The following is a 22,542-nucleotide window of genomic DNA, read 5'->3' on the forward strand; positions in this document are numbered from 1 at the left end:
AGCATGTCTGGGCTCCATCTGGTGCCTTATTTTGTGGTATGGAAGTGGATGAGCACCTACGACTGCTAGGGATAACGCTAACAGTACAACCCTAGGACTTCTAAACACTTTCTAGATCCATGTAAATTATTCCTGGGGTGTACCTTGGAAGTAGTCAATGCACAGGACTTAAAAGCCCCTTCTGGCCATAAGTCAGCTGTTTTGATTCAGTAGGTGAGCATTTGGCAAAAGATTAACTGGCAGAAGAAGCAGATGTCTCCAGTGTGTGGAGAAGAAGCATACAAGTGGAACGTAAGCAAGGAGTGACAGTGGGGTACTGTGGGTAAGTGGACCAGCCACCCCACACAATGTACTGTGGGTAAGTGGACCAGCCATCCTACATACAGGTAGTACTTGGGGATTGCTGCTTGGATAGGTAGGGACTGTGGGGCATTAGGTGTTGAATTGTTTTCCCATTTGTCTTCTTTGTGTTCTCTTTATTCTGATTTTACCTTGCTATTACAAAACCTCTCTCATTTTTATACATTTGGCTTTGCTGGGTCTTCTTTGGAGACACACTTCATTTTCTACCCTGTGGTCAAACCAATCCAATGCTGTTAGATGACAATGTTACCACGTGTTTCCAGCATTGTGCCCCAGAGATGGTGCGCATCCATTTTTATATACTGTTATTTGTATTAAAATGAGAACATGTGATACTGGTGCCTTATTGTGACAGGAAGTAGCAAGGTCACATCTGTGTCAAGTCTGCATTTTCCCTTTTTTGCTATCATGGGAAATTTTGTTTATTCTCATGCCAAAGACAGGCATGTTAGATTAGTTGCTGTCTCTAAAGAAGCTTGGTATGAGTGATGACAGGTATAATTGTATAAGTGTGTCATGGGAAGGACTTATGCCCAATGCTACTGGGATCCCAGCAAACCTGTAATTGTGAAGGAGAGATATGTTGTATGCATAGTCTGTACTGCATAGCTCTAGTGCGTGTGTGTGAGCTGTATGCAACAGGGGCATCTAAGGCTCACCTTAACCTACAGTAAAGGAAAGGGTCTGATGAAATCCTAGTGTATTAAAATCTGGTATTAATTCATTCAAATAAGGAACATTTAAGGTAACAACCAAAGAAGTCAAAACAGTTTCTACCTCATTGGGCCTGATTAGGCTTTTTGTTAGTTCTGTTCTTCTACCCAATGTTGCCAGAATAGGCTCTACTCTTGAGCCCTGAATTTAATTAAATTGGTTTGAGACTGTTACAACGACGATGACAACGACAATAATAATAATAATGGGCGGCACGGTGGTGCAGCGGTAGCGCTGCTGCCTTGCAGTTAGGAGACCTGGGTTCGCTTCCTGGGTTCTCCCTGCGTGGAGTTTACATGTTTTCCCCGTGTCTGCGTGGGGGACACTATCCTGCATAAATGTTTATAGCGGTTACTCCGGTTTTCTCCCACAGTCCAAAGACATGCAGGTTAGGTGCATTGGCGATTCTACATTGTCCCTAGTGTGTGCTTGGTGTGTGTGTGTGTGTGTGCGCGCCCTGATCGGGGTTTGTTTCCTGCCTTGTGCCCTGTGTTGGCTGAGATTGGCTCCAGCAGATCCCCGTGACCCTGTAGTTAGGATATAGCGGGATGGATGGATAATAATAATAATAATTATCCACTTGCCATTACAATTTAAAAATCAAATAGAATAATGACAGAAATTCTATGCACTACTACAGAATGATGGTTGCATACCATACTGAGTAGCTGTTTGAAAGCATACACTTGAAACAATGGTACAATCCACAAGTTCCATATTGTAAATCCAGACCCATATGGCCACTTACTGGTAATTGCTCTGCTCAGCTAAGTCAAGATCTTTCAAAACTTTCAGGCAGACAAAATGCTAAAAGTCTCCTTCCGCATTTGGCCTTGAAGTCCAAGCCTTACCTCTTCTGTCTGTATGCACAGATTTCCAAAGCATGAGCACCTCCTGGTGGTGTCCACACACAACTGTCTCACTTTGTTTTTTGCCAACTAGGCCACCTTTTTTATGATTCTCCTTTAACTATATGAATGCAAAATATAGGACTGTAAAGCAAGAAAGAATATATAAGGCAAAAAAGGTCATCCATCTTAACTGCTAATGAAGTCCATTTAAGTCCCGAGTGTGTTACTAGCATTAAAACAGTCACAATTGACATGTCAGTTGTAATGTTGTTACCTTGTTATGGTGGTCCACAAGACTGTCGTTGTGATTATTAGCATAAATAGTGAAGCGTGAATAGTGAATAGTGTGGCATAGCAGTTAGTGCTCATGGCTCCAGTGCCCTACTGTATGTTCTCATCCTGCACCTCGTTGTTATCTGAGTGGCACTTGCACATTCTCCCTGTGCCTCTCCCTGCCCCTGCGTAAGCTTCCTCTCACATTCCTAAAGCTACACTGGCAAGTCCACACTCGGCACTGTGCGATTGTGTGTGAGGCAGGCATGTGATGGACTGGCACCCTGTTTATTGTTGTTTTCCTACCTCGTGCCCAGTACAGCAGAGACATTCTCTGGTCTCCGTGCTTCTAAATAGGATTAAGTGGATTTCAGAATGAATGTCTATATTTATAAACAGCATGTCCAGTATGTATAAAAACAGTATGGGATCTGCATGGCAGTTAGTTAACATGACGGATTAAGTGGCACCTGTCAAGGTGAGGTGGGTGTGTGAGTATTTCCTCTCATGTTCTGCTGTTTCTTCCAGGGTCTAACAGCATATTCTTCTGAGGCTCAAGCTCCTTACATCCCTGAAATGAAGAAAGCAGGTGAAGAAAATATGGATAGATGGAATTAATACACTAATACACAATTAATATACCACTGATGGATTTAATACACCAAACATTCAAGTTATAAATGAGCACTGATGTGAATTCTTCAGCAAAGCTCTTTCATGATGTAGTTTTGCCACCAATCAAAACATTGCAGGAGAGCAGTCAGCCCAAAAATTAACAATGCACTGGAAATGTGGCTGAATACTAAAATACTGTATAGGCAGTATAATTTTATTAATTTTATTCAATGCCATAAATTTCACTTGTATCACTGTAGGGTTGGTAGGATTAGAAGGTCTCTAGTGTCACATATACAGAGTATAGTTAAATTCCTACCTGCATGTGCTAGTCACTTATAGATTTGCAGGTGGCTTATTGGATTCATTCTTGTTTTTGTCATTTCTCAAATTTAATACCAAAAAAATTGGTATTCAAACAGGTAGGAACTAATAAAGGTGCTGAACCCAAAGGAGCGAGTATATGTGTGTGTTCTTTAATCCCTTGTCTTCCACCTGACACTGCTGGGTTGCATCTCATTTTCTTTATCACTCTATAACAATTAAAACAAAACAAATCATGTTTGAAAACTAGATGCCATTTATGATCACATTCAAAGAGATCCATTTACTTAGTGTATAAAATGTAGGAGTTCTAACACCTTTATTCACTTGTGTAACTTTTTCTTTCATTAACACTGAAGTAATGAGAAGTCAAGCTCATTACATCCATAATGGCTAACATGGCACAACACCCTAGCACTTTAACACTGGAGTTAAATGATGCTGTTTTTAATTTGACCACTGGGAGGCAGCATCTTCAAGCAAACCAAAAAAAGGTCAGGCCAGTCCCTCTCCAAAGAGCACGCTGGCGTTTTCTGTCTGATTACTTTACCAAAGCAAAAAATGTATTTCACATTGTTACATAAGAATTGTTGCTGTTCTACAAAACAAAAAAAGGACTGTATGCGCAGAAGAGTGTTCAAAGATGAGAAAACACACATTAACAGACAAACACACAAAATTCCCAACTCACTTATCCACTTTATCTTCACTGTTGGTTAAAGCCAATTCAAACACCACTCGGTGCATGGCAAGAACCAACCCATTAGAGAGCGTTAGTTAAAAACTTAGTGCTCTTAAACATGTCAACCAATAAAGGGGCACATTATAGTCTCCAATTTACCTAACATTGGGATGTGTATGTAAAACTGGAGTATCCTAAGGAACACCTACAGAGACACGGGGAGAACAAGCAAACTCCAAACTGATAACGACTGGGTGAGACATTCACATCTGTGACACCGATTTAGTGACACAGAAGCACTAACCATTATGAAATTGTTACATAACTGGAGGAATGACACAGAATGATAAATCAATGAAGAAAGCATAAAAGCCCTTAAAGCTTTTTGGAAAATAGTCCAGACCTTAAACCAATGAGATGTTACGATGAGGCAGCTTACATTACAGAATATTTTCTCAGTGTCACAGCTCGATCCCAAGCCCTACACAGCCTATGATCATGTGATCAGACAGTATCAGTAAGGTGTGCTTGTTTGTCTTTTTGTAAACTTCACACTACTTTTTGGCTATCTCACCTTTTCCTTATGGGTTTTTTTCCCTAACACACTGCATGGAGAGCACTTTGAGTAGTGATAAAAGCGCTATATAAATGTAAAGAATTATTATTATTTTCTGACATGTCTGTTTTTTTCTCATTGATAAAGTTTGTAAATAGTTTTACCCCATGGTGCCCCCTCTGAAAGGTGCTGAATAAAATGAGCCTAGTTTTGACAAGTTACAAAATGCTATTTGATAGTCAAAAGAGTTGAGGATTTTGATTTTTTGAGAAACCTGTAGCTGCTTTTTTCATTTCAAATAACTCGTAAAACTGTTTTGGTTGGGACATGAAACTAAAAGATTGGATCTGTGAGGAACACTAAGCACTGTACCACTACATGAACATGATATTTCATACAACCGAAGTCTTCTGTTTACTTATATTAATTATAAAAATGAATGAGCATAGGCTTTACCACAAGTGGGGAGGCAAACCTTTACAATAAACTGGCCACTCAAAACTTAAAAAATTAGTTCATTAAATAATTAAGAAAACTCAAAAACAAGAGTATAACAATATCCATCCATCCATTATCCAACCCGCTATATCCTAAATACAGGGTCACAGGGGTCTGCTGGAGCCAATCCCAGCCAACACAGGGCGCAAGGCAGGAAACAAACCCGGGACAGGGCGCCAGCCCATCGCAGGACATACACACACACCCAGCACACACACTAGGGACAATTTAGAATCGCCAATACACCTAACCTGCATGTCTTTGGACTGTGGGAGGAAACTGGAGTACCCGGAGGAAACCCACGCAGACACGGGGAGAACATGCAAACTCCACGCAGGGAGGACCTGGGAAGTGAACCCGGGTCTCCTAACTGTGAGGCAGCAGTGCTACCCACTGCGCCACCGTGCCGCCCTTAACTAACAACATGAAATACTAAAATTCAAAAACCAAAAATGAGGACTTGCCATTAATTTAACAATCCAAAATCCTTTATCTAAAAACTGCAAAAATATTCATGACCTAGGAAAAACCAACAGAGATTTCAAAATACCATAATGAAGAAAGCAAGGAGCAAATGTCACTGCACTGAGGTGGTGGCTACCTGGAGCTTTTATAACCTCAGGCACCAGGATCAAAACTAATTGTTACACTTGGAGGCCATTATTTTATTGGGGGTATCGCTCCTTACCTTAACAATTTTATATTATTGACAAAACACAGTGAAGAATTAACTAAAGTATAAAAGAGGAACTAAGACGGCATAATTAACAGTTAAAAAAAAAAAAAAAAAAAAAAACAGAAATAAAAACTCAAAGAGAACAACACAGAAGAAACAAACAAAACAACATTCAAATGAAATACTATACAAAAACCAATGATAAGACCATAAAAAACTATAACATAATGGATAAATATTTAGGGAATTTTGATATAAATATATAAAACTAGCTGTGTAGTCTTCACAACAAAAAACAGCCCAAAGACACCCTAGCAGTTTTACTATATTTGTGAATATGGAGAGGTGTCTGCTAACTCTTAAGAATTACCCAGTGCAGAGGACGTGGACCCACCTGTGCTTGCTGCTCCACCGGCTTTCATAAGAAGGCACTGGTGATACCATATCTTAGCTGTATCGCCGAGTCCTATTAATCTTTGTCACCAGACAATACCTCCAGATAGACAGTGTTTTTAGTGAAAACTTCAAGCCTTGCCCTCCATTGCTGAGGTGTTTCACTTGCATGTTGCTGAGCTGCTGTCGCTTCATTTTGACGTTGTGTCTCTTCATCTGTGTCATTAGCATGACGTTGCTGTTGTGCGGCTGCGTTTGCTTCACACTGGTCTTTCATAGTGAGGTGCATGCAAGTGTCGAAAAAATTTACAAGCGCATGCATACGCCATCTAGTGGTTGTGGTCTAGCGTGAGCAGAGCAGACTGCTCCATACACACACACACACACACACACACACACACACACACACACACACACACAAAGGTCTTTCATTTATATATTATATAATACTACAGCCTTGAGGCATAGAGGATAATGCTGCTAAAAAGGGTCATTGGTGCAGGTGTAAATAGCTGCTTTGAAGATAAGGACATGCTTGATAATGACACTCAGCTATCTGGTGGCATCTGAATATGACTGCGTGTATCAAGGAGCCCAGTGAGTGCTACACAAATTCACTTCACGCCATTACACTGCTGCCACCCAGTGATGACTTCATAAACTCTAGTTGCTTTTTGCCATTTCCTACTACTGTACTCTCAATGGTGTGAATCAGCAGGAACAGTGATTCATCAGACCAGGTAATGCTTTTGCAGTCCTTCAATGTTCAGGGTTCCTTAGCTCTCTGAAAATGTTATTTTTTTGTCTGTTGATAGGAGTGAATCTTGGTGAAATCACCTGTTGCAACACTTAATCCATGACGAAATATGAGTTATACATAGTGACTTGTTCTGCACCACTCATGCTTTAGTAGACTAATACCATCTTACGCTGAACAAGTCAAATCAGGCTCCTTCATTACCCTTACATTAATGGCCTGTTTTCTCACCACATAAAAGCCATTAATTGGAAAACCCCTGAGGAATTTCTATTCCTGACACACTTATATTGCCACTTCTGGCAACCATTACCATGTCATTTAAATCTTTCGTTTAGTCAATTCCGCTTCTGCAACACACTTGGGATCTGCTGGAATTTCTACCTTTCTAACTTAACAAGCATTGTCTGTTCAAATGGCACCATCTATATGGGGAGTGCAGACAGACATAACAAAATGATCATTTAGTGATATCTAACATGATTGGCAAAGTAGGCTAAAGAAAATACATCAATGTGTATACATCAATCAAATACATCATTGAGGCAAAATATATATTTCATTTTCAAAGAAGGAAACAGGGATAAATCTGGAGTTTAAAACCTGGCTTGGTCATTGTCTCTGTGAAGTTTGCCTACTTTTCTGTGTCAGTGTGAGTTTTTCTCTCAAGTCCTCAAAGACATGCATGTTAAGTTAATTAATGATTCTAAATTAGCTCTGATGGAATATCAGTGTGGTCATGTGTGAAAGTAAGCCATGCTAATAATGACTGTCACTCATCAGGTTTTAAATGTTATATTATGGTTGAAAGTTTAACTTGCAGTAAACTCTGCACATGGATACATAAATGGAGGTGCATGAAAAGTAGCAAAATAAGGCACCCTACTTCGGAGAAGCAAATATTGTCAGGAGAAGCTGGCAGAAACTTTCTGGGCACATTGTGTTTCATTTTGTTCTAGTGTGACACACACATTCAGCAAATGGTGAAAAAACTGGCGTATTACCAGCGGTGAGACCAATGCAGAAAAACCAAGAAATTCTTTTGTTCATACCCCAGACTTTACAGATCTTACAGAAAGGAGCCCTCAAAAGTTGATGTGTTCGATTATCACAACCGATGGGTGTCAGAAAGGTCGTAGTGTGTACTCTTTGATTTGTGAACGGCATTTTCCATGTGTTACCCAGCATAAGAAGTTTATAAATGTAGCTACACAGCACTTGAAATTAGTTAGCTAAGTGACAAACTTTAATTCAAGTCTTGCATAAATAAATAAAAACATTTGATATCATGCATGACTTGTTTTACTTGGAACACTTTCTCTTCGTAGCACGCAACTCCAATAAAATGGGTTAAGACAAGATGTTCACAACACATGGCACTGTAGCTAATCTCCCTGGACGTGGACGGAAGAGAAAAATTGATAAAAAGACTGCAACAAAGGATAGTGCGAATGGTGGATAAACATCCCCAATCAACTTCAAAACATATACAAGTTGTTCTGCAGACTCAGGGTGCAACAGTGTCAGCTCGAACTATCCATCGACATCTGAACGAAATGAAATGCTATGGTAGGAGAGCCAGGAGGACCCCATTGCTGACACAGAAACATAAAAAAGTCAGACTGGAGTTTGCCAGAATGTAACCGAGGAAGCCAAAATCCTTCTGGGCGAACGTCTTGTGGACAGATGAGGCCAAGGTAGAGGTTTTTGGTAAAGCTCATCATTCTACTGTTTACAGAAAACGGAATGAGGCCAACGAAGAAAAGAACACAGTACCTACAGTCAAACATGGTGGAGGTTCTAAGATGTTTTGGGGATGTTTTGCTGCCTCTGGATGCCTTGACTGTGTGGAAGGCATCATGAAATCTGAAGACTACCAAAAGATATTGGGGCGCAATGTAGGGCCCAGTGTCAGAAAACTGGGTCTGCATCAGAGGTCATGGGTGTTCCAGCAGGACAATGACCACAAACATACCTCTAAAAGCACCCAGAAATGGTTGAAGACAAAGCGCTGGAGAGTTCTGAAATGGCCAGCAATGAGTCTGGATCTAAATCCAATTGAACAACTATGGAGAGATCTCAAAATTGATGTTGGGAGAAGGCGCCCTTCAAATCTGAGAGACCTTCAGCAGTTTTCAAAAGATGAGTGGTCAGAAATTCCAGTTGAGAGGTGTAACAAGCTTGTTGATGGTTATAGGAAGCGCTTGATTTCAGTTATTTTTTCCAAAAGGCGTGCAACCAAATATTAAGTTGAGAGTGCCAATAATTTTGTCCAGCCCGGTTTTTGAGTTTTGTGTGAAATGATGTCAGATTTGGCTTTTTTTCTCTGTTTTTTTGTGTTGTTCCAATGCACATAAAAGAAACAAACATGTGTATACCAAAACATTTGTAATTGCAACAATTTTCTGAGAGAAATGGTGCATTTTCTGGGAAAATTCCAGGGGTGCCGATAATTTCGGCCATGACTGTAGCTGCTCAAATGTCTGTCTCTGTCTACAATTTTTCATTTTCATTAAGACACAGACACTTAACTAGTGGCCACTCAAGTGCACACCCTGGAGTCACACTTAAGTCACTTTTCCATTATTATCAAGAGTCAGTCAGAACCTGGTTCCAGTGCTATTTTCTGTATTTTATAAAAATGTCTGGGTTCCAACTTAGTCTTTCAAGTGTATCTAACTTCCAAATGACATAAAATGGAGTATTTTAGTGCTGAAATTGCCATAAGTGCTTATGTTTTTCTAAAGGTTTCCAGAACAAGTAATGACATTTCTTAGCTCTCTTAAACAAATCCAGTGTCAACTCGTGCCTTCTGATTGCTTTCCACTCCCAGCATCCTGCATATGACTGAAATATGGTCAAAGTTGTGCTTCTCTGTGCATTAGTTCGAAATACTTGCTTTATTTGTTTGAATCAATTTTGTTTTCGCTTGGCGGATGACTGTGCTGAACATGACTTAATAATGGTGAAGTATTGAAGAAGGTGAAAGACAAAGTAAAGTGTACAATGTAAAAAGAGTGCTGAGAAAATGAGTAAGGCAGAAACAATCCATCCATCCATCCATTTTCCAACCCGCTGAATCCAAACACAGGGTCACGGGGGTCTGCTGGAGCCAATCCCAGCCAACACAGGGCACAAGGCAGGAAACAATCCCGGGCAGGGTGCCAACCCACCGCAGGACACACACAAACACACCCACACACCAAGCACACACTAGGGCCAATTTTGAATCGCCAATCCACCTAACGTGCATGTCTTTGGACTGTGGGAGGAAACCAGAGCGCCCGGAGGAAACCCACGCAGACATGGGGAGAACATTCAAACTCCACGCAGGGAGGACCCGGGAAGCAAACCCAGGTCTCCTAACTGTGAGGCAGCAGCGCTACCACTGCGCCACCGTGCCACCCGGCAGAAACAATTACAGTTGTAATTTCCTTTATTTCTTTTGCAAGTTAAAACTTCCTTAAGCATTTCAGTGTATAGCTGAAATCAGGCTTGGTTCTGGTACCTGTAGGCTCCTGAGGTTAGTAGAAAAAGTGACATTACTCATCTCATCTCCCCCTCTGCACACCCAGATGGAATATGGCAAGGAATTAGAGAATGCAGCATCTGAACGGTCTTCTGTCTGACATCATTATGTATACAAAAGTCAGGTAAATAAGACAACTGGTCACATACAGTATTTAGAGCTTTCTAATCTTAAGTAGTAGGAGATGGCACTGCTTATCCATGTGTTAAAAACATGATCCTCAGGAATGACTACAATTAAATGAATAATCAAATGAATATTTATCCATATCCATCAAATGGATATTTATCCAATAAAATCAAATTAACAAACAAATACATGCCAAAGTGTGCAAATAAAGTTAATGAAATAGCGGCACTACCTCAGTCTCCTTTACTTACACTCCACACTGGACTTTCAGACTTTACACAAATCAATGCATAACCTGAGCGTTATTACACCAGTTATCAGAAGGGGTCATGAGTGAACCATTACAGAAACAAGAAAAATGCAAAACAGCTATTAAATGATTTAGATAATGTTCTATCTATATGTCCCCAGGGGTAAAATGTCTTTTAATAGAAGCTCTTTTAACAAATTATATATATATATATATATATATATATATATATATATATATATATATATATATATATATATATATATATATATTTTATACACACATACCATGGTCTGAACACAAACTAAAATGGAAGTCATTTGAAAAAGAAAGAAAACTTCTGACTTGCTGCATTATGCAGACATATTCCTGTTGGTATAAAGGAGTCCCAGTAGTGTTTCCTGACACACTTGTGCTGAATAACTCATTGGCTGAAAGCCCCCAGTGTCAGTGTCTCAGAGAGAGGATGTGCAGCATTGTTATAATGGCAAACAGTTTTATTTTCATTACCTCCTTTGCTACTACTTTCATGGAGTCCAGAGTGTGTCCTATAACTGAGCTTGCTCTTTTAATTAGTTTGTTAATTTGGTGGGCCTCTCTTGAAGTGATGTTCCCAGTCCTGCACATCACAGTACAGAAAATCACACTGGTCATTACAGAATTACAGAAGACGTGAAGGATGTCACTACTCACATTAAAGGAGCACAGTCTCCAGAAAACAAAAGGAGGCCTGCTCTGCCCTTTCTTATATAATTTTTCTGTGTTACGAGACCAGTCCAGCCTGTCATCGATGTGGACCCCCATGTACTTAAAGGAGTGGACCACCTCTACATCCACCCCCTGAATAGTCACAGACACAGAGGCTCTTTGGTGCTGCAAAAGTCAAAAACCAGCTCCTTGCTTCTGCTGCTGTTACTTTGTAGACAATTCTCTTTTCACCAAAAACAAAGTTCCCCACCTGACTCCTGTACTCTGTCTCATCCCCTTTATCAATACTCACCATAAGTGCAGAATCTTCTGAGAATTTCTGCAAGTGACATGACCTGGTGTTATATTTATAGTCTGAAGTGTACAGACTGAAGAGAAAAGGAGACAGTAGTGTTCCTTGAGCCTCATAAACTGCAGTCTGCCCAACAGATAGTCCATTATCCAAAACATAATAGGCTCAGGCACCTGCTTAGCTCTGCACTTACCCCTTAACAGGAATGACTGGATGGTATTAAAGGCACTGAAGAAATCAAAAAACATAGTCCTCACAGTGCTGCCCAAATGAGAATAAACCTTGTGCAGTAGACAGATAACTTCACATTGCATTGGTTCCAAGTGGTTGAATACAAGAGAATTTATATAGTGCAGAACCTGACTCTCAAAGGTCCTCATGATATGAGATGCAAGTTCCATTGGTCTGTACTCATTAGGTGAAGAGGTGCCTGCCTTCCTTTGAACAGGAACAATGTAAGACACTTCCACAGCATTGGGACTTTCAGTAGCCTTAGGGACAGACTGAACAGGTGACAATGCACACCACAAATTTGGTCAGCACCAGCCTTAAGAACCTGAGGACTGACTCCCATCTGGTTCTACGGCTTTTCCCGCCATTCCAGTTGATGTGTTAAGAGTTGTTCATGTACCAGGGATGATGTGGGGAGACTGGTCATTGGAAGAAGGTGGCAGTGAGAGTAAAAATCTATTAAAAAAATTGGACCTAGGCATTAGCTGTGTCCACATCCCTTTCAAGAACATTCTTTACCTTAAAAGAGTGTTATTACATACAGTAGTAATTATTTATTTTAATTAAAAAACAAACAATAGATAAATGCTAACCATATACTTTGGTATTGTGCTGAAATTGATAAAAATAACATTCAGAACATGAACACAGAGGTCTTCCTCATTTCCTTATGGCACAACCAATAAAACGGATTTGGAATTACTTTGTCTTTAAAATACAAAATGTGGAAAAAACAAATGGTATTTTACTATAAATCTCACCCTTAATCCTATTTTTTCAAACTTCACACAAGGTTTTGCTTCACTTATAGCAAATTCTACTATAATTCCCTTTTGATTCACTAATAGTACAGTTAACTTGTAGTATATTACTGTTCAGTACATTTCAAGAACTTCTCTGTCAGCCTACTCAACAGATGGGGACACACCTCAGCCCAAAACAACCTTTCTGATGTGTGTGGCCACACTCTGACAAACTTTGTTAACTTTTAAGTTTAATATGTCCCTTCTTTCAAGTACAATATATCAGCTTTTAAAAATAACTTAAGTGTACCCGCTGGTAAACAAAGCATAGTACGAGAGCTCAATATACTCAGTTTCAAGGGTGTGGATGTGTTTCCTAATGGATTAATACATCAAGTTTATTGTCATGAGTGCACAGTACACTGGGATTCTTACTTGCATGTCTCCCACAGACTAATGACAGTAGAAGAATACCTAAAATAGTAACGAGTAATGCAATTCAAAATGATATGCAATCTTCTGACTGGAGGGCACTTTTCCTTTATTCTTTTATTGAGAAATAACAGATAATGTAGCCAAGGCTTAACATGAAAGTGAAAACAGTCAAAAAAATCCAAATGGGAATGTGGAAGGAAACCAAGGTACTTAATACATACAAACAGAAATCCATAACATGCTGAACAACTGCATTGATCAATTTCTTAAACCTGCATAATCTAATTTAGGGTCATAAACCAGCCCTGGACTGGTCTTTGATCCAAAAAATGAATTCCTGAGCCTTGCGCATTAAATGCAGTGTACCCAAAGAAATACACTACAGGTTATGTAATTTATTCACATACGCACTGACGGCACAAGGGAAGTAACAGGAGAATTCCATCTGATGCTTTGGTTCCGTTTCTGCTCTAATTTCAGAAAGTGATCACAAGGGACACAGCCAAGAAGGGGAATTAGAGAAGCAAACCTAGTCTAGAAGGGTCTGAAAGGAGGTAAAATGACATGTGCACCTTGGGAAAATAAAAGGAGTAGGAGAAAGGAGAGTAGCTTCCCAATCGGCATCATACTTTAGAGAACTATGGCAACCGGGCTGCTCCAGGTATCAAAAAAGAACAATAAAATGCCTTCTAGACTTATGCTTTACTAACTATTGACTAGAATTATACATTGCCAACAAGCCTGATTTTATAGCCGTGATCCATGGCAGTATTGGTTTGCTAGGTACCCCATTATTATACCAATATATATATATCCATCCATCCATCCATTATCCAACCCGCTATATCCTAACTACAGGGTCACGGTGCCAATATTATATATATATATAAAAATCCTGGGACAAGATGAGATTTTTTGGCCTGGGACGAGACGTGACTTTTTCAGAGAGATACTTTTACGTCTTGCGAGATGAGACTTTGTGTCAAGAGATTTAACCATGCCAGGGGCCGGAAATAAAAGACAATCAGACAAAGTAGAACATCGTAAAGATTTCAAAAATGTTGGCACGATACACATGCAGAGCAGGTTAGACATAATGAAAATACTAAAATTCGAAAGTCTCAAAAACATTATAGTAAAGATTGCATTAGCGCAAACAAATGAAAATTATTACTCGGTGAAATAAAACAACAGCAAAAAGAGATCAAATATATTGTTTGAATGTAAACTTTAAGTCAGAGACTTGTAGATTGTCTAATTCGTGTTGCCATCAGGGAAAAGTAGTGTTTGTTCCCAATGAAGAGGAGTATCCGCGAGAATTAAAAGATTTGTTGACGTGAAATGGCTGGCACATAGCGCAGGCGGGGGGGTTTGGCGAGATTAGGGGGCAGAGCCCCCATATTTATATATATATATATATATATATATATATATATATATAAATATATATAGGGGGGGCTTGAACTTATTCTAATGGTAAAGTGAACAAGGCAGGATACAACTTCTTTGCATTAACTTACTCAATTTAAGACTACAGATTCATCTTCAAGATATGGGTGGAAAGCCGCATTATCTGGAGAAAAACCCATTTAAACGCAGGGAAAATGTGCAAACTGCACAATGGTCACAACCCGGTGCTGTAACTGTAGGCACCAATGCTGACCACTGCTCCACTGTGCTGGCTTTTACCTATATACACACATACTGTACATAGAATTCTGTGTCGTGTCAATTCATAAGTATGTATTTCTGAGGTTTGAAGAGCATTTAACATTCTCACTAATGTTAAGATTCTGTTACATAATAAACGCAGTCACAGAATAGCAAAAAAATGTTAATTGAATTAATACTTTAATATTTCAGAGGACTGTATGCTGAAAACAAAAAAGTGTTAGAGTGAAAGATGACACATATTTTCAAATACAATGCCAACTAGCTTGTAAAGTAAATTTACAATACAGAAAAGCATTTACTAAAACTATTAATTACAAAGCAATTACACCTCTTCCTAGAAATACCACAGGGATCTCCCTGTTACAGGAGAATGGAGTGAATAAGCCTTAAAAAGTCAACTGAAAACAGAAAGTAAAATAAGAAAATCAGAGCTTTCAAATTGATGTATTATTGTGTACAAAATAAAATCTGTCAAATCAATACAAATACAGAGTGAAACTCCTTTAATGGTAAGAGCATACTGCCTGAATGAGCTGAGCAGTATCTGAGCACTGACTTCAGAGACTGGCATACTCACACTGACAAACGGATTGCTCATGACTAGGAGGAGAAAGGGAGCTGAGACAGGCACTGACAAACTCACTTACAACTGTCACATGGATACCTTAAATAAACCAAACAAGCTCTGGACTAAAAGTAAGTATGATATTTTTCACTTGTGAAAAGCTGTTTGTAAGATGTTTTACATTTTTAAATTAACTTGGAAAACTGTGATACAAGATGAGACTGATCTGCTCTATATTGAACAGAATATGATTTAAATAAGCCAAGCACATCATTCATTTCACAGTAAATTAAATGGTTGGTTTAAAAAAATAGTGTTCCAAATGCCTTTTATCCTTAAATTAAATTCTAAACAGTATGAACTGTTTCTTTATTATTTATATAGAAACATTTGTTTCTATATAAATAATAAAGCGTAAGACATTCTTAAACTTCTATATACTGTATTTTAAAATAGATGAATACATTATCTCCATCTGTCTATATTATAACTATTAGGTCCATAAAATATCAAGCATAGGGAACAAAGCAGAGATAATCCCTGGACAAACCATCAGTCCATCACACATACAACCAGCCTAGCTGTTACAGTGCAAAGTCACCTATTGGCATAATATGCATATTTTTGAGATGTTTACATTTAACTTAAACAGATATAAAGCTCTTTTCCTCAAATGTGTACAAGGAAAACCTCCACATTATGTTAATATGCTACAAAAGACATTCAAAAGTAGATGCTATAGATTACTATTATTTATTAATAAATGATGGAAAAGTGGAAGAGCACATACTTTTAGTATGAAAAGTATCTAGAATGTAATATGCCATTTTGTTAAACATATGTTTATATGCAGTTACTGTTAAATAATTCAGTATAGTTTCTGACATGGTCCTTTCTGAAATTACAAACTAAAAATTTCCCAAAAAAAGGAGTCTATTCATGGACATTTTCAAAACAGTTAAGCTTATTCAGGGTCACTGGGAGACACAGCTTATCCCAATTTGCGAAGTGTTTCCTTTTTAAACTAAATGTGATATTCAAAGGATCGGAAAATACAGACTCTGAAAATGTGACAAAATATTATATTCAATAAAAAAAACATACCTGTAGACCTGTGACACTAAAAAAACTAGATACCCAAACTTTAATTAATGTCCTTTTCACCACACAATAATTTAAGCTATATATTTTCCAGAAAGTTTTCTTACTATAGTAAAAGCAGTCTTATAAACTTATAGCAATAATGCAATCAAATGAAATATAAATAGTATGATCACTGCCTCCAAAGCCACAGGGAAGTGAAACAAATCAAAAACACACAACAAAACATAATGAAGACAAATATAATTAAGTGAAAGTTTCCACAAAGAGCAGCAGGGGTCATATTTTCATATAGGACTGTTACTTCAGTTTCAGACCATCTTTGACCCTAGTCAGATTACTGCTATTCACAGAGTACTTACAGATGAGAAATAAAATTACAAAAAACTTCTATTTTTACTTAACATACAAAACCAACTTGTTTAATTTTCTACACTACTGTACCTGAAAATGGTATGTTTATCACACATAATTCTAGGTTCTATCATCTCCTAGTGAAATTATTATAAAATGCCTAATTTTCATTTATAAATCAATGGGATGTTTAACATTATCAAATAAAGTCCACAGTCAATGTATAAAATTATACTTTACATTGTAAGTGATCTTCAATGCATAATGTGCACTCACCATGTAAATTCTGGGCTTCTCTAATAGCAAAAAACTGCACAACCTGCTAAAATATAAATGAAAATATTTTCAGGAAAAATTGCAAAGTACAGAAACAAATGAAATGTTATTTCTGGTACACAATCAGTATTGTCAAGTTTTGTGTAACATCTTTAACCTAACATTTTTGATCATTGTTATGCTACATTTTTAAACATGTTCTGCTTTGCAGAAGTGTCAGTTTTTCCTCAATAAAAGATTAGTGAATTGTGAATTTCCCCTTGGGATTAATAAAGTATCTATCTATCTAGTAGTTGTTGGATTATTAGGAAAACAATTACTGAATGGATAACATTAACTAGTTTAGTATGTTAAATTGCTATCAGTAAATCAGAAGAAATATACAACTGTATGACATAAAGCACACAAAGTAATTAGTCCTTATTAATACAGTTTATTAAGCCGTGTGTGAATATTTACATTATAATTGATGCTATCTACTTTAGACAAATGTTAAACTGTGCAAGTACATTTGTAATAAGAATAAACTAAAAATGGTACTACTAAAATAAAAAGTAACTTGATAAGCATTAGGACCCTGTGATTTCCTGTAATCTACAGGGGAAAAAAAACACCCTCACACAAAAATGTGTGCTTCCCAATCCCAAATAAGGAACAACATATAAATTCCGCAGGATATTCCCACAGGATGTCTTAGTTGCCTTCTTTAGCAGAAAAGGTACAGCAACTGACCCAGCCTGTGCACAGACAGAAAGAGAGAGAGGGAGAGGGAAAGAAAGTGACTGAGAGAGGATGTATGAGAAACAGAGGACCAAAATGAATGACACTGCTTTGAACAGGAAAACATTTTAATAAGGTAACATTGATTTTTATTATTTATAGATGTTTAATTCACATGTTTACAGATAACAGTATCCATAAAAGTAAACATTATTCTAGTGAATGGCTGTATTGGATAAGACAAAGTTTAACATGCTGACAGATACAATACAATCATTCCTGCTCATATGTGAAATGAGTTTCATTCACTTTTTTTAGATACTGACACTTGTCTTGCATATGATGTGAATGTAATATTAACTTTATCATGCTGCTCAACATAACTTACAAATGTAAAACGCATGAAAGGACTGAGATCAGACAATCACTTATAATGTTCATCCATTGTTGGCAAGGACTTTCCTAAGAAATGACACCAGTTATCTAATAGTTGAAGTGTTGCACAAAAACCTAGACATCCAGCATCCTAATTATATCTGACTTATAATGTATTTCTTAAGTAAATGAAACAGCTGCCTCTAAAATCACCTTTAATGCGAAATACTCCTGTTAATATTTAATGAAGACAACATTTTCTTAAATTTCAATTAAGGATATATTACAATTTGTAAAGGCCAGGTCAGGGTGACCTTAGGTTAACCAGGAAATGAACAGAAATTGGATTTTGCACTGGCAAGAATATAGAATGAGAAGAATATTTGAATGGAAGAACACATGTTTGACAGCTAAGCCATTTAAGTGTCAAAACAGTACAATATAACAACAAACTTCTAAAGTGCACTTCAGCTCTTAATGTGTGTTCGGTGATGGTTGTAAAAATAATATGTTAAGTTTAGCATTTATAATACGGTACCTGATATTGTATGTAGGGGACCCCATTATCAGCAATAATAGGTCAGTGTTTAGACACTGTCAGTAATTTAAAGACTTCCAGGGAGTTTAAAAAATCATCTTCTAAATTATGACTGAATTCTTGAGACTCATTAAGATTTAGAGAAATAAGAAGCAATGCATGCCTCTCCTCTTCAATGTTTTTCTTCTTGGATTTATGCAACTTGGGCCCTGATCAGTTAGAGATAAGCACATCTTTAGGACAACATAAACCTTTGGAGTAATTTCCTGTCGCTGTTGAACACATTGTGAGCAAACAGCAATCTACTGAATAAAAAGGAAAAAAACACACTTTCTTGCATGCAGTACACAATTTGCTATGAAAAGACTACAAGCTGGATATGGCTGGATAATCAGTGATTTTCACATGCAGTACTTACGACATCTGACTGTTCACACACAATATCAGCATTTACAGGCACTGAACAACCAGATATTATAATAAGGGAATCCTGAAAACTGTTTCTTTATTAATACTGTAATTTGCTTTCATATCCACATGCTATATATTGAATATATCTAATGCTAAAGGACAAGCCTCCATGCTGCCTTACATAGTGGGAACTGGCAGGTACAGACTAGGACACCTGTGGTCTTGTAATACACACATGGGAATTGTATTATACTAGACATTAAAACAACAAAAAAAACAATCCAATTCAAATCAGCGAGTACACTACTACTAGCTAGTGGTATAGGAGAGGTCTGTGCACAGATACATACTGCACATGCTTTCAAACATATTTGGACCAATTCCAAAGTAGAGACCAACAGGGAAGGTTAGATCCAGTTCAATACAGGGTTTACTTGCACACAACGGGCCAAAATAGAGTTACCAATCAATCTAAAATGTACATCTTTGGTTGTGTCAAAGGGAAACTGATATCATACAGAGATAAACACATTAAGACCAGGGGAGAACATACAAGCTTCACTGAGCCCAGTGCATTGTATACTTGAGACAGCAGTATTTAGCAGCTAATGTTCTGCACACACAAATATATTTCCAGTCCCAGTTTTTTCTTTTCTTTTACACTGCCTTTAGTGGTACTAGGGTGCTGTACCGTGTTAGCCATTATGAATGTAGAGAAAAGCCAAGCAAAATGACACCTTTTATTGGCTAACTAGAAAGATTACAATATGCAAGCTTTCGAGGCAACTCAGGCCCCTTCTTCAGGCAAGATGTAATTTACATCTTGCCTGAAGAAGGGGCCTGAGTTGCCTCGAAAGCTTGCATATTGTAATCTTTCTAGTTAGCCAATAAAAGGTGTCATTTTGCTTGGCTTTTCTCTACTGCCTTTAGTGTAAAATTAAAGTATAATCCTACATATATCCATGAAGGAAAACATCTGGCTACAACAAAGGCACATTAGTCTCAATTAGTGTCTAACAATGTTTACTGCTTCAAATTTATGGCTAATCATTTACTGTATAACAATCAACAGTATGAAAATAATGTCTTTAATGTGTTTTGTAAGACATTTAATTCACTATATTGCATACCATAATCACAATCAATTATTACCCTTAGGTTTGAAAGTAATTTGAAATCAATTTTTCTTTTTGAAGATTCTCAATTCAGAAGTGGACTGCAACTGTAAGTCAGGCTACTGTTCATTTGTCATCTCATTACCTGGGTAGAAACTTTGAATCAACCCCTCTAAAATTTTGTTAAAAAAGCTACACCAATGTTGAATACTGTGAAACAGTTAGCTTGGCACAATGTAAGCATTACCATCAACAAGTCAGCTCTACAAAACAGCATGATAGAAGTATAACTGGGTAATACCTGAAGGTAAATAACAATACAAATAGCACAGAATAATTGCAAAGTCTTTCTTCTAAATTGTTTGAAACTTATATACTGACATAATTTATTATAAAAGTGGAAATATTTATTTTGGTTTACCTTAAACCTTGGCATTAACAGTACAGCAACTGGCAATATGGAGGAACTGCGAAGGTCAGAATGCAAATTTACAAATTCAAATACAGGTTCGTGCGCATAAGCAAATTGTTTACTTTGTATGCAACTTTAAAAAGTACTGAGCTCATGAGGAAATCATTTTCATCCAGCATGTAGGGTCTTATGTAAAGAATTAATCTCAAGACAGCTATGACATATAAAGGATTAAAAGTATATGATCAGAAGTTAGGAATAGAATACAACTTATTAAACAACCCAATGAGTGAGAATTTGAATATCTTATAAAGGTCAGACTCAAAATTATGGTTGTATTCCTGGTCCAGCACACAATTAAAACTATGTTTTGCCTAACTTAATGTAAATTAAATGTTAAACTGACATTATTTTGGAAAATCTAGGTGACTAGGATGGACAGGCTAGTTGTGCCCAATTGCCTGTTCTTATCACAATTGCTTTTAATGGTCTTGTTGAAATATCTTACTGGTAACCTGACTAATATATTACCCTAACAAAACATACTGAAAATGTGTTGGATTTCAAGATGCAAGGATTAAGTACCATGTAGTGCAAAATGTAAGATTAAATATTAATAGTTTGTTTGTTTCTCTTTAAATCAGGCAGCCCTATTGATAAAATTGCTTACAGATGCCCTTGATTGGGCTTTAAAAGGTCAGTTTAGTCAGTAAATGCAAGAATGCAGTGCCCCAGAGAATTAAACAACACATTGTTTTTTTCAGAAGAAATGTTTCCTAGAAGAAGACAGTATTATTTATTTACAGAGTGAAATGGGCAGTTTAGTAAAAGAACTCTACAGAAGTAAGCAAAAAGCCACACAATGAGATTAATAAAGGCAACGTTAACAAAACTATTTTAAGTGAATAAACCATTTCATAATGAAAAAGAAATGCTCAAAGAAAACGTTAATTATTTTTATTACCAAGTGCATTTCACAAATCACAAAACATGGTATGTGTAAAGTACAGTACAGTGAAGGTAGACCACACTGAGCACAAGGATTCACAGTGCACACTCACTCATACACGGCTAAATCTGAAGTGCCAATTGACTTAACACAGATTGGGAAATAGGAAGAAAACCACAGAACTCAAAGAGCCTCGTGCAGTCAAGGGGAGCATGTAAAACACTTCACACAGGGAGTTCAGTTCCCAGATCAGGATTTATACCCTGGACTCTGGAGCTCTAAGGCAGCTGAACCCCTTTCCATCCATACATCTCATTTCATATACAATTTAAAAATAGTGATTCACAAAGTCAGCTCCTGTAATACACACACTAATTTAACCACACAACTCCTTTAGCTGAAACAGACCACAAGTATAATCTTCTGTGTTTCATAAGGGTTGCCCAGACAAGCACACATTCATTTTCAAGCTTGTTTAATCCAATTTAAAGTCACAATGGCTAGATGCCATCCTGATAGCACTGGACACTGCGCAGGAAATAACACTGGACTGGGCGTCACTGTCCTGCAGTGCACTCTCCCAGAAATGAAGTGTACCATACCAGGATAAAAACACAACTTTGACAGGGAGAGAACACGAACACGCCACACAGAGGAAGACCAGTTGTGGGATGCTAGACGGGAAACGCAGCAGTGTTAAAATCTGCCCAAAGATGTACTGTTTGATAAGCAGACTATTTATTTTCATTCGTTGGACATTGGCCATCTCCAAAAAGGAAACCAGACACGAAAAACGTATTTCACACTTTAAAATAAAAAAGCTTTAGCCTCCATCAAGTCTCACTCTTTGCTTCCAATATGCCTCAACCTGTATTACAGCATAATTCACCATTTTCATTTCAGTCTTATCAAATCGGGTAACAATCTGAACTTACTAACTGAAGTTCTTTTACTTGTGTAATAATTTTAGGTAAAACAATGAAGAAAAAAATCAATATTACTGAATGGCCAAATTTATTTTAAAATCAAAGTC

The 22,542-nt window shown here is 37.5% G+C and overlaps 1 protein-coding gene across 1 annotated transcript in view; it reads left to right on the forward strand.

Annotated features, from left to right (window-relative positions):
- The first annotated feature begins 17,699 nt into the window (after positions 1–17,699).
- lrrc32 (leucine rich repeat containing 32) overlaps positions 17,700–22,542 on the forward strand; it is a 40,861-nt gene continuing 36,018 nt past the window's right edge. The window contains exon 1 of the mRNA XM_028799528.2: positions 17,700–17,845. The gene's annotated coding sequence lies outside the window, so the exon portion shown is untranslated. The remainder of the gene's footprint in view (positions 17,846–22,542) is intronic.

The sequence above is a fragment of the Erpetoichthys calabaricus genome, chromosome 4 (assembly GCF_900747795.2).
Source record: "Erpetoichthys calabaricus chromosome 4, fErpCal1.3, whole genome shotgun sequence".
Lineage (NCBI taxonomy): Eukaryota > Metazoa > Chordata > Cladistia > Polypteriformes > Polypteridae > Erpetoichthys > Erpetoichthys calabaricus.